The sequence below is a fragment of the Silene latifolia genome, chromosome 5, assembly GCF_048544455.1.
Source record: "Silene latifolia isolate original U9 population chromosome 5, ASM4854445v1, whole genome shotgun sequence".
NCBI classification, from domain to species: domain Eukaryota; kingdom Viridiplantae; phylum Streptophyta; class Magnoliopsida; order Caryophyllales; family Caryophyllaceae; genus Silene; species Silene latifolia.
The window spans coordinates 32,397,725-32,409,842 of record NC_133530.1 but is presented as its reverse complement, the minus strand read 5'-3'; positions in this window follow the sequence as shown (position 1 = coordinate 32,409,842).

The following is a 12,118-nucleotide window of genomic DNA, read 5'->3' as shown; positions in this document are numbered from 1 at the left end:
AAATTACACTTTTCTGGACTAAAATTACATTCTCCTTGACTAAAAATAACAATCTCATTGGACTGAAATTACACTTACCTGGACTAAAATAACACTTTTTGTCATTAAAATAACACTCGTAAAATGCTAAATTACAATAACTTGTGATAAAATGACAAAAATTCAAAATATTATTCGTTAAAATCACTCGGAAAAGATTGAAGTTAAACTTGTAAAACGCTAAATTTTCGAAAATATTCCTTAAAATTACACTTTTTCCTGTTAGAATTACACTCGTAAAATCCTAAAATGTCGAAAACTTGCCTCGAAAAAAAAACGAAGAAAACCGAAACAGGAAAAATGTTAACAAAATTTTCATAAACTTTGAAGTATAAGACAAAATATGGTGTTAATTGTGTATGATAATGAATTAGTGAATGTATTATTAAAACTAGAGAGAGAAGTAAATTAATTAGTGTTAAGTGTGTTTTTTGCTTTCAATCTCAACCTTCCACCATGTATGATCCAAGGGATGTGGGAGGGACTTATGGACTCAAAAAATTTAAGGGACTTAGGAGAACTTGACACTATATATATATATATATATATATATATATATATATATATATATATATATATATATATAGAGAGAGAGATAGATATATATATATAGAGAGAGAGAGAGAGAGAGAGATAGAGAGAGAGAGAGAGAGAGAGAGAGAGAGAGAGGTGTGATCCAGGGTGAGAGAACGACCATTCGGTGAGAATGGTGAGAACGCACTAGATACATTAGAATATAATATATATATATATATATATATATATATATATATATATATATATATATATATATATATATATATATATATATATATATATATATATATATATATATATATATATATAAGGTGTACTTTTTTTTTTTTTTTTTTTACCAAATCTCATATACACTTTTAACTAAATTAGGTACACTTTTTACCAAAATTCTATATACGTATTTTAAGAATGTAGACACTTTTTTTTTTCTTTTTACCAAATCTCATATACACTTTTAACTAAAGTAGGTACCCTTTTTACCAAAATTCTATATACGCATTTTAAGAATGTAGATACACTTTTTTTTTTTTTTTTTTTTTTTTTTAACGAATTCTCATATACACTTTTAACTAAAGTAGGTACACTTTTTACCAAAATTCTATATACGCATTTTAAGAATGTAGACACATTTTTTTTTTACCAAATCTCTTATACACTTTTAACTAAAGTAGGTACACTTTTTACCAAAATTCTATATACGCATTTTAAGAATGTAGATACACTATTTTTTTTTTAATCCAAATCTCATATACACTTTTTACCAAAATTCTATATACACATTTTAAGAGGGTAGATACACTTTTTTATTATAGGTTTAATTTTTAAGTGAATTCTATATACACTTTTTTTTTTTATCCTAGGTACACTTTTGACTTCCATTCTATGTACATTTTATAAATAATGTAGATACACTTTTTGCTAGTATAGGTACAATTTTTTGATAGATTTTTCTTTTTAACCAAATGTCATATACTTTTTTTTTTTTTTTTGCAAAATGAAATAGTGGGTCTTTTTTTTAACCCCTTCATTTTTGAGGTTTCTCTCTATTTATATTAGAGAGTAAAAATCAGAGTAATCTTGTCAAAACGGGTCTTTTTAACTGCATAAAATAAATAATACGGGCTATTAGACTACTAGTGGGTCCATAACAATTCAACAAAGCATTATTGGGCTTGGTTTCAGCAAAGACTTGCGCCAAAATTAGAACAAAAGTCAACGAAGCAAACTAAGATATGCAGGCCGTATTTCATTTACACCGGAGTCCGGACGAGCTCGATCTACACCAGGCCTGCTCCTGATGCACCGGACGGCTGCTGGACTCGCATGCCTGCTCAAAGGAGAACGGAACCAAGGTAGTGGAAAGGTGGACTGCTGCTATGCTCGGGTTAGGTATGGCGTCGAGACTAATCTGGCTATGAAGTTGCACTTTTGACTTTCACCGGAAAATCGAGATCTACTCCCTCTATTTTTTTATATATGATTTTCTCACATTTTGAGACACTCCCTTCTTTCTTCAATATCTCTTAAAATATAAGACTAAATATTATGATATGTATACTCATATGAAAGAGTTTTTCGTAAGGAATTTAATGATACCATTTTTATATTTTTTGAACAAATATATTTTTGTAAATATTAAAGTCAAAAGCTTACCTCGTAAATGCAAAACGTCATATATAAAAAAGTGGAGGGAGTAATGAAGAATACTCGATAATTGGAGTTCGAAAGTTGTAGGGTCGATTGTTGAATGAAGTTGCGTCGGAATCGGGGAATATCACGGTGGTTGGACGGAGTTTTGGTGATCGTCGCTGGCGACAACGACGATGATTGGTGACGATGACAAGTGGTAGGGGAATTTGAGGGGTTGAGGTGAGAATTGAATTTGGAGAGATGAAGTTTGGAACAGGAGGGACACGTGAAACTGACGCATGAAACTTATAAGGTTATTAGGGTCGTTCTCACCGAATGTTCGTTCTCACCGGATCCTAAATTTATATATATCAATACTATATATTAAATCCAGAAACCAAGGGACTTCAATGTAATTAAAGAAAGTTATTTAAATTAATTATACTATATAGTTTTAAATCAATAGCACCGTGTGATAGACCCGATTAAGGGATCTCAATGCAAATATTATATAGTTTGGGTTAAAATTAAATTATATAGAAGCTTGGTAATTTTCCTAAACATTTGTAAGAGACTAAAACATGGTCAATTTCCTTAAAATAAAATAATTAATTAAGATGGTCAATTTTCTTTAAATAAAATAATTAATTAAGATGCTTGGTAATTTTCCTAAATATTTATAGAAGACTAGAAGCTGGTCAATTTCCTTAAAATAAAATAATTAATTAGTATAAGCATGCACACTTATACTATTAATTATTATCATCATAAAATTATATATTAAATTTAAATATTATATGCAATTTTATTAAACTTTATAGTTTATTAGATGTATAGAGATGTTAATTATTTAACATACAAAAATATAATAATTAGTAGGTTATAAATAATTCAAGTTAGATTTCATAATATATAATATTGCATAGTTTTTTCGATATGATTTAATGCATATATGTAATATATTTATATAAATATATAATCCTCTTAAAATTGCATGCCTAAGTAGTAAAAGTAATTTCGTCAGTAAAGAAAATAATTGTAGTAACATTGGATATAAATATATGATAGTCATCACTCATTTGAATAGTAAAAGTAACAATGTTATCAGCGAGATTAGTGAAAGTGGAAGAAACAACGGGAGTAGTGAAATAATCAATATTAATGCGGCAATAGTGAAGTAACAATAACAAGGCGGGAGTAGTGAAATAATCAATATTAATGCGGCAATAGTGAAGTAACAATAACAAGGCGGGAGTAGTGAAGTTATCAATATTAATGCGGCAGTAGTGACAGTAATAATAATTATGGTGGGAGTACTGGAGTAGTGAAAGTAACAATGATTACGAGCAAGTAGTGAAATGTTATTACTATTGCTTCATTAATAAGAGTAAAATATTAATAGCGGGAGTTGTGAATTTGTCTCAAAATTTATTTCATCCTAATTTTAGGATATGTCATAGAAAAATATATTAATGATAAATTTATGAGTTATGCAACTTTAAGTAATTTATTTAATGAAAAAAAAAATTAATGGTAACTAAAGGTAGCCTGGGCGAAGCCGGGCACCAATACTAGTATATATATATATATATATATATATATATATATATATATATATATATATATATATATATATATATATATATATATATATATATATATATATATATATATATAGAGAGAGAGAGAGAGAGAGAGAGAGAGAGAGAGAGAGAGAGAGAGAGAGAGAGAGAGAGAGAGAGAGAGAGAGAGAGAGAGAGAGAGAGAGAGAGATCCGGTGAGAACGAACATTCGGTAAGAACGGTGAGAACGACTCTCAACCCTTAGATTAAGGTGAAATGAACGGCTGATGATATTTAATAAAACTCATTAATTAAATCCATATGCCCCACCTGCTTCCATCGTCATTCGCAACTCCAATGCCCATTTTTAATTAACCAATACAAGTTCAATTCAGTTACCAATTTCCTTTAAATCCACCGTTTTTAACAACTTAATTCTATCTTCATTTTTTCCCCAATTCTATGTCCCCAAATCGATTTCTTTCAAAATTCCAACAATAAAAAACAACGTTTATTCCACTGCAATTGATGGCGACCACCAAAATCAGCCACCACCAATTGACAGCGACCACCACGACCTTCCTTACCTCCGTCGGTTCCAGCAGATATTACTCGCCGGGAAAAAAAAGCTAGAAAGTGTATGTCAAAATCGCGAGATCTAATGTTGAAAAAACACAAAAAAGAGGCCGTCCCTCCTGATATCGTTGTCGACGGCAGAACTAGTCAAGATTGGAGATCTTAGAAGCCGGAGATGCACAATGATGGCATGCTAGCAATGATCAGGTTCACGAAATTTATGTATCTGATTTCCATATTGATGTATCTCAAAACAATTTCAATGTACCTAGTATCTAATTTTGTGTATCTATTATATATACATTAAAATAGTGGCTAGATACATAAAAAATTAGTGTAGATACATTGAAATAGACGGGAATCCAATGAAGCGGAGGTAGTTCGATGGCATTGTGATGGGAGCCACGATCGGAGATTCGGTGATGCTAGAAGAATACAAAGGACGATAAAGGGGAAGCTCTATCGTCGGTGACGGATAACACTTAATGTAGCCCGTTGATTGCAGCCATCATCTGGATCATTGGTGAGAGGGGAGCACCGTACTAGATTATTGACAGAAGTGGAGTAAATGGTATTGGGTATTTTTTTGGTGCGAAGAGTAAATGGTATTGGTGAAGTGGTGATATGGAAATTGACGCGGGATATTGCCATGATTGTGTTTGGTGTTATTATTTGGACTTTTGGGCCATTGGATATGAACATGGTTGGACCCAGCGGGTAAATATGTTGTCCGATATTGGTTAAGGGTATATTATACAACTGTTCTCACCGTTCTCACTGAGTGATCGTTCTCACCGATCCTAAATCTATATATATATATATATATATATATATATATATATATATATATATATATATATATATATATATATATATATATATATATATATATTTGGGATCCGGTGAGAACCATGAAGATAATGAGAACCGTGAGAACCTCTTTAAGGGCTGAGATTAAACATTATTTGAGAATAGTCCAACCCGTCTCACCCTCAATTATCATTATCACGCGTTTTCCTTCTTCATTCTTGTTGATTTCGAGCGGCATAACTCTGATATCGACCAAAATACTTCATAAATCTCGACGTCAATTTTGTTTCCTTCTTCGTTCTCGCTGATTTCATCATCAATTTTCCTGATTTCGAGCAAATTACAATTTAGGTAATTCCTCAATTCGCCCAATTTCTTTCTTATTCATCCGTTTTAATGATTTTTATGATTCAAATTAGTTGATTAGGGTTCTATTTCTGTTTTGTACTTCTTTCGTTCGTTTTCGTTGATTTTAATTGTTGTTCGATTTAAGTTGCAAGTATTTCTCGCTATTTTTACCAATTTTATCAAATGGAACAATATAAATGAGGCGGATCTGGTATTAGTGAAGATTGCAATCAGATGATTTTTGAGTAGAATTTGCACTTTCTAGTGATCTTGAATTGATGTCGTTCTACTTGAATTAAGTTCATTAGAGGAAAAAAGTGGTCTAACCAAAAGATATTTGTTTTTTGATACATCGATGTTGATTGGCAGGCAATTTACAATGAATTTATGCAATAAATACTCAGATTGACAAGGATTTTAGTACAAAGCTTTCAAGATATGGCTATGTTCGTCTTTTTCCTGAAGCTGATCTCTACACTGCTCCTACTCCTACTGTGAGTGCTTATGCCATTGTTTTCTTTGAGCACTGTTGTAAATTTTGTGTGTGTTTTCCCATTTTCTATATCATGAATCGCTTATTCAAACGATCTCTAGATAGTCGGTTGAACTGTAATGTGTGCCTTAATGGTCTCGATTGTGCACTGTCCGAAATTTATGATTCATCTAAGCTATATTTTGTTTGTTGGATAGAGTAGTTAAGCTTCTCGTGAACGTAAATGACTGTTCACATAAAATAGAAATAGAATTGATCAAGTATTAATCTAACAATGTGGAATTACCTTTCTAGCTGCTAATTTTGCTTACTTTGAAACTTTTCGGGTGAATCAAAATGTTGTCGTTTGTACCAGTTATTGTCTGAGACCGTCTTATAGTAAAGTGACATACTTACCTATATTTTTATATGATGAATGTCAAGTAGTCAAGAGCTTTTAGTAGTTTAACCAAATGATATTTGTCATCTGATACATCCATGTTGATCGGCCGTTGGGCATGTTGGTTGTCTTTTTTTAAACTCGAGAATGAGTGAGGGGCCTCCAAGTAATGAGTGTAACTGTGTAAGCCTTTTATCTTCTAGTGAACGAGCTCAAGGTTACGAACTTATGGTAACAATACTATTTGTGTAGATGCATTTTGTTAATTGTGTGGTAAGAAGCCTAGTGCTTGCAACTGTTTTTCAGAGTGAGTGAATGCTGTGATTTACCTCTGTCTGGAAGCCAGCTCTGCCTTGTTTTACTACAGATATTTGGAGTTTCTATACGGCTTTAGTTGTTTAGTTTGTTGGTGAACTTTTTTCGTATAACTGTGTATCGTTCCCTAAGCATATGTCAATGTTTTGGTAAACTATGTATTTTTCCTATGTCACTGCATCTCGACTTTTCATGTAAGTGCGCCGACCCGACATTTAGACTTGGGCAGAATTGCAGAACATCTTTTTTTCTTTTTGAGTCTAATATCCAGTCTTCGTTGGATATTTGGAGCTTGGATGTGTACCCATGGGGGTTACTTATATCTGTGTCCAAAATATAGTTGTTTGGTTAATTTAGTTTTTGACTTGATATACCTATGTATAATATGGTGTGTCTTAAACAAGGTTCTATGTGCATGAAATAAGGTTCTATGTGAATTAAAAAAGTTTTTCAGTTGCATCAGTTGGTTATATTATGATATTAATTATTGTTGGGTAAGAACGTTAATTTTATATGGGCATGAAATAAGATTCTATGTGCATGAAATACGGTTATATGTGCATGAAATAAGGTTCTATGTGCACGAAATAAGTGTTCTATGGGCATGAAATAAGGTTCTATGAGAATGAAATAAGGTTCTACGTGCATTAAAAATTTCTCCAGCTACGTCAGTTGATTATATTATGATACTAATTATTGTTGAGTAAGGACGTTAATTTTATATGGGCATGAAATTGTATGTTATTATTAATCTCATTATTTAACATATTCATATATGTGAGAAATTATTTAGTCATAAAATAATTACAAATCTTATGCATGCAAACTTAAATTAAAAGAGAAGAAATCATCAACCCTTACTATGATAATTTCGGATTTTTGGGCACAAGTAAGATCTCCTTCTTACTTGTTCTTGAGCTTTCCAACAATGGATGAACATGATTCAAGTTTAGAATCTCTCTCAAAAGCATATACCCAAGGAAACCTCTTAATAACTAATATTATTTTGTACTAGAAATAATATAAGTCTTACTATAAAATTGACACAAAAATTATAATTTTTGCTCTTGAAAAATCGGTTCAAGAGGGAGTATTTGTGAAGTTTATTTCTCTAGAATTTTAATAAGATGTAGAGAGAATAATAGTAATTTCTTACACTAGAAATTCTATATGAAAAATGAATGAATGAATATGGAAAAGAAAACACTTTTCTTTTTACCCATGGTGGCCGAAAAAGATGGCCTTGGGTAGCATGCCCAATGCCTTTTATTTTTGCTCTTTACAAGAGGCTAGGCATGCAACCCCTAGAGTTATCATTGTGTTTGTTGAACAATATATAAATTAATCAACACAAATCCTTAAAACCCCTCCTAATTTCGGTTACCATGTAAAATGGTGGTCCATTTTATTTTTGTCATTTGTCAATTGTGACATATGTGACATGTTACTTGACATGTTACATTATAATGTATTTTTAACATATTAAAAATCATCATATAATTAAATATGTCACATACAAAAATAATTAGTAATTCATAATTACTTGTACCAAAATGGGTCATATAATTATAAACTACAACAACTTGTATTTATAATAATTATTCATTCTATTTTAATTGTTTTGTAAACAATAATTTTATCTAAGCAATAAAGCGATTCGATTACTTAGACCGTATCTCATTTAATCAAATTACAATAAGACACGTTAACATTACTCACAAAATCATCCGTCAATTTTAAGCAATTTAATTAACTCGTATCGGCATACGATTAATTAAATAATCAATTAAGAGTATTTCCCTATAGGTATGACCTAAGGGGATTAACTGATCACCACCGTCGCACGACAGTAATGTCAAACTCTAGTCAGCCAATCATTACCGATATGTGTGGACCAGTTGACTGTAAAATATTACATCCCACATGTATTCTTAAAATGAGATTTAAACATGCGATCATCATGATCGACAGTTGTGATCGCATTATTGTCGGAGGACGCTTATTCCAACAATCTCCCACTTGTCCTCGACAAGTGTGCGCCACCAATTCTCTTGTCCTATTACTATCTCCCACTCAATGTAAGGTGTCTTTCAGGTCGTACTTGCAAGTGATCATATCGAGAGTGGTTTCCTCGATCTGGAGAATAACTGATTGACCGGAATCATCTACCATAGATACCTTCCGAGCGTGGCCACGCATTTCCAGTTCATTACTCCTCGAGTGGCCCTGAGATATTGTTTTAACCACGACAAGGGTGGACAATTCCTATCGCACTTATTCCCTTCGACTAGCCACAACCATCATAACCCAAAATATGCCCATTTGACCCCATTTACGAAGGTCGTAGTAACACAAATCAAAGTTAATCTGAAACTGTGCCACCTTAGGCGAACAGTCTTTAGTCAAAAGAATCGACTCATTAGAATACTATAGTAGCTCTCGCCACGACCAGGCTATATAAATTTGACAGAACTCTATAAGCGGTCACAAGGCCCGACAAAGTGCTCCTAACAGTTTGCCTATGTGATCGACTAGTCATTCTCATATGACTCCATGGCACTTGAACTTGCCATCAATCGCATCACACTCTAGTCACTTCGAGACGTCACCTCATACAAGTGACTATGGGCGAATACTATGTTAATCCGTGTTCACTTTAACGGGGTTCAATTGTCACTACCACCCGTTTGGATGTAACAATGTATAAAGAAAAGAGTTTTTAAAGTAAAAACTCGAACGACAAATGCGATTATCACATATGAATAGTCAATGCCTGATTACTATTTCATATTCTATAATCTAATTTGATCTTGTATGTAGTTGTTCATCTCAATGCAATTGAAATGACACATGACATGACTCATCATGTTAAGCCCATGAGAAGGCTTTGGTTAGTAGGTTTTATCAACTTCTTGTACCTAACTCAACCTTACTACATACTTGTTTTCCTTTCGTAATGTATACATTTGTATTACAAAACTTTCTGAGTACGTGTCTAGATCCAATCTAAACATAGGCTTTCTTGCCTTAAAATAGCTCCCACTGTTTTCACAGTGTGCGAGACTCATCCCTCTTGCACATCCCATGATTGCAAGTGTACTCAATTTCCGTTGTAAATATTTCTCATTGTTCTTTATTGCCTAGAACGATTCTAGAAAATCTATTTCTTAAATAACATAGCCACAATGGTATCTTAACCATCCTAATGTGTTTTGATTATGGTTTTGTCGGAAACCATGCGCAATCTCAATTATAAATTGTCATTTGTGTAACACCCTTACACAAAATTGCATCAAAAACACTTTGCTTTATATCCTTAATGCTTCTGCAAGCACTTAAGGGTAATCTTTATGGCTTACTTGGTAACTATTACATAAATTCGATTTAAAACAATTCATTATACTCAAAGTATATGAAGTGTTATACATCATTTCCTATTTAATTGATTCGGCAGCGGAAGCAAATGGAATCAATCAAATATGTTCAATTCGATTGAACTAGTCATGAATCTTATCAACATAAGACTCCTTATTTGACATTAATATCATGTAGATTTATCTCCATAAATCCGGATATTAAAGATGTACTATATTTCTCCAAAGTCTTAAATCATTCGCAATGATCAATATGTCATCCACATATAAGACTACTAAAATTTCCGTAACTCCCACTAAACTTCATGTATAAACACAACTTCTCGACTTATCGGGAAAATTGTTATACCATGATCAAATCATTGATTCAAACTCATTGATGTCCTACTTAAGACCCTCTCTTAAGTTTCACATTATCTTAGGATTGGAAGAATCTACAAAACTCAAGACATGTATTGAATACATTCCTTCTAATAGAAGAAATGGGTTTTAGATTCACTCGCTACATGTATATCATCATAATGAAACACAATCCCTAAGAAGATCCAAATAGACTTAAGCATTTCAACTAGTGCAAAACCCTTTGCTACCAATCAAGCTTTGATATCTAACAATTCACTTGGAATTTATTTCGGATTTTCATGGCTCTAAGCCTTGTATTGAGTTGTGACTTAAACACTCTCATGTAAGTCATATGTTCATTACTTTCCAGAAGTAATCAACTTGAATCAAACAATTTCTTTGTAAGTTGCAAGCTCTTTACTCTCTAAAAGTAACACTAATTCATCATCTTCAACAAGTGATGACTTTAACCTCTTAGACTTTGAAGAAACAACGTCTTACACAAAACGTCTCATGTAGCAAGAAAGACCAGTTTCTTGCGACATAACATTCTTTGTGGCTCTTTGAATAATTTCTCCCACTCTGTCTTCTAGAAATAAACTTATATTTTAGAAAGACAGCTTCACGAGCCACAAACCCGTTGTACTCGTGATTATAATAAGGAAAAATGAGCATTTGTTTCTTTTGAAAACTTACAAACATGGTACCCTACCATTTCATATCTCATATGATTCTTTTTTGATTTAGTGGAAAAATAATTTAGACAAAATGATAAAATCCCCAAAAGAATCAAGTAATTCAAAGTAACTTGATTGAAGTCCAAACCATATTGAATAGCGTTTGAATTCTTTATCCAACCACACATTATCCCATAATGTATGCTAAGAGAGATTTACATGTGATACTATATCACATTTCCTTTGGCTTATATCAAAGTCTTCACTTTGATAATCCCATCACGACTAAATCGTGATTCTTTGAACTCTTTGAACTTCTTCAAAGATTTCTTTATTTACCTTATTAAGTGAACGCATTAGTGTCAACTTAAATCGTTGGTAAAAGTAAATGATCAACCTATTCTGTATCAATGATTTACATTCTCGATCTCCTTTTCAACCAAAAGGCACGAGACATCTTGCTTTGAATACAAGATACGCATATACCATAAGATTAACAATCTAATGGTTCCAAGAGTACTCGATAACTCTTTGCGTTCATCATTCCAGAATTTATAGTTTAATTTTGGGTTACCAATTTGAGTCTTGCATCATCTACATGATATATCATTCTAGTTTGGTTTAGAATATAATCACCTTGATAATGGGCTAGCCATACATCAAATCATGGTGTATAGGGTCACAAAAGTGAAACCTCATTTGTATCTTAACAAGTTTATATTCTTATTTAGAGTTTATGCACTTAATAGTCACAATTAAGTACAACTCTAAACCCAAAAATTAGATTGAGTACACAATGACTCTATCTCTTAACATCATTGTTGCTAGTCGTCATATTCTAATCATCCTATGTATCAAATATAATGATGAAAACCTCCACCGGTTTCTAATATTGACGAAGTAGTACTAGCAAAATTTATGTCAATCAAATAAACATTTAAAGAAGAAGGTTCCATTAGATGTCCCACAACTAACTTGTTGATTCTTCAATAATTTGGGGTAGTTTCCTTTCTAGCGTCCAACAATTAAGACAATGG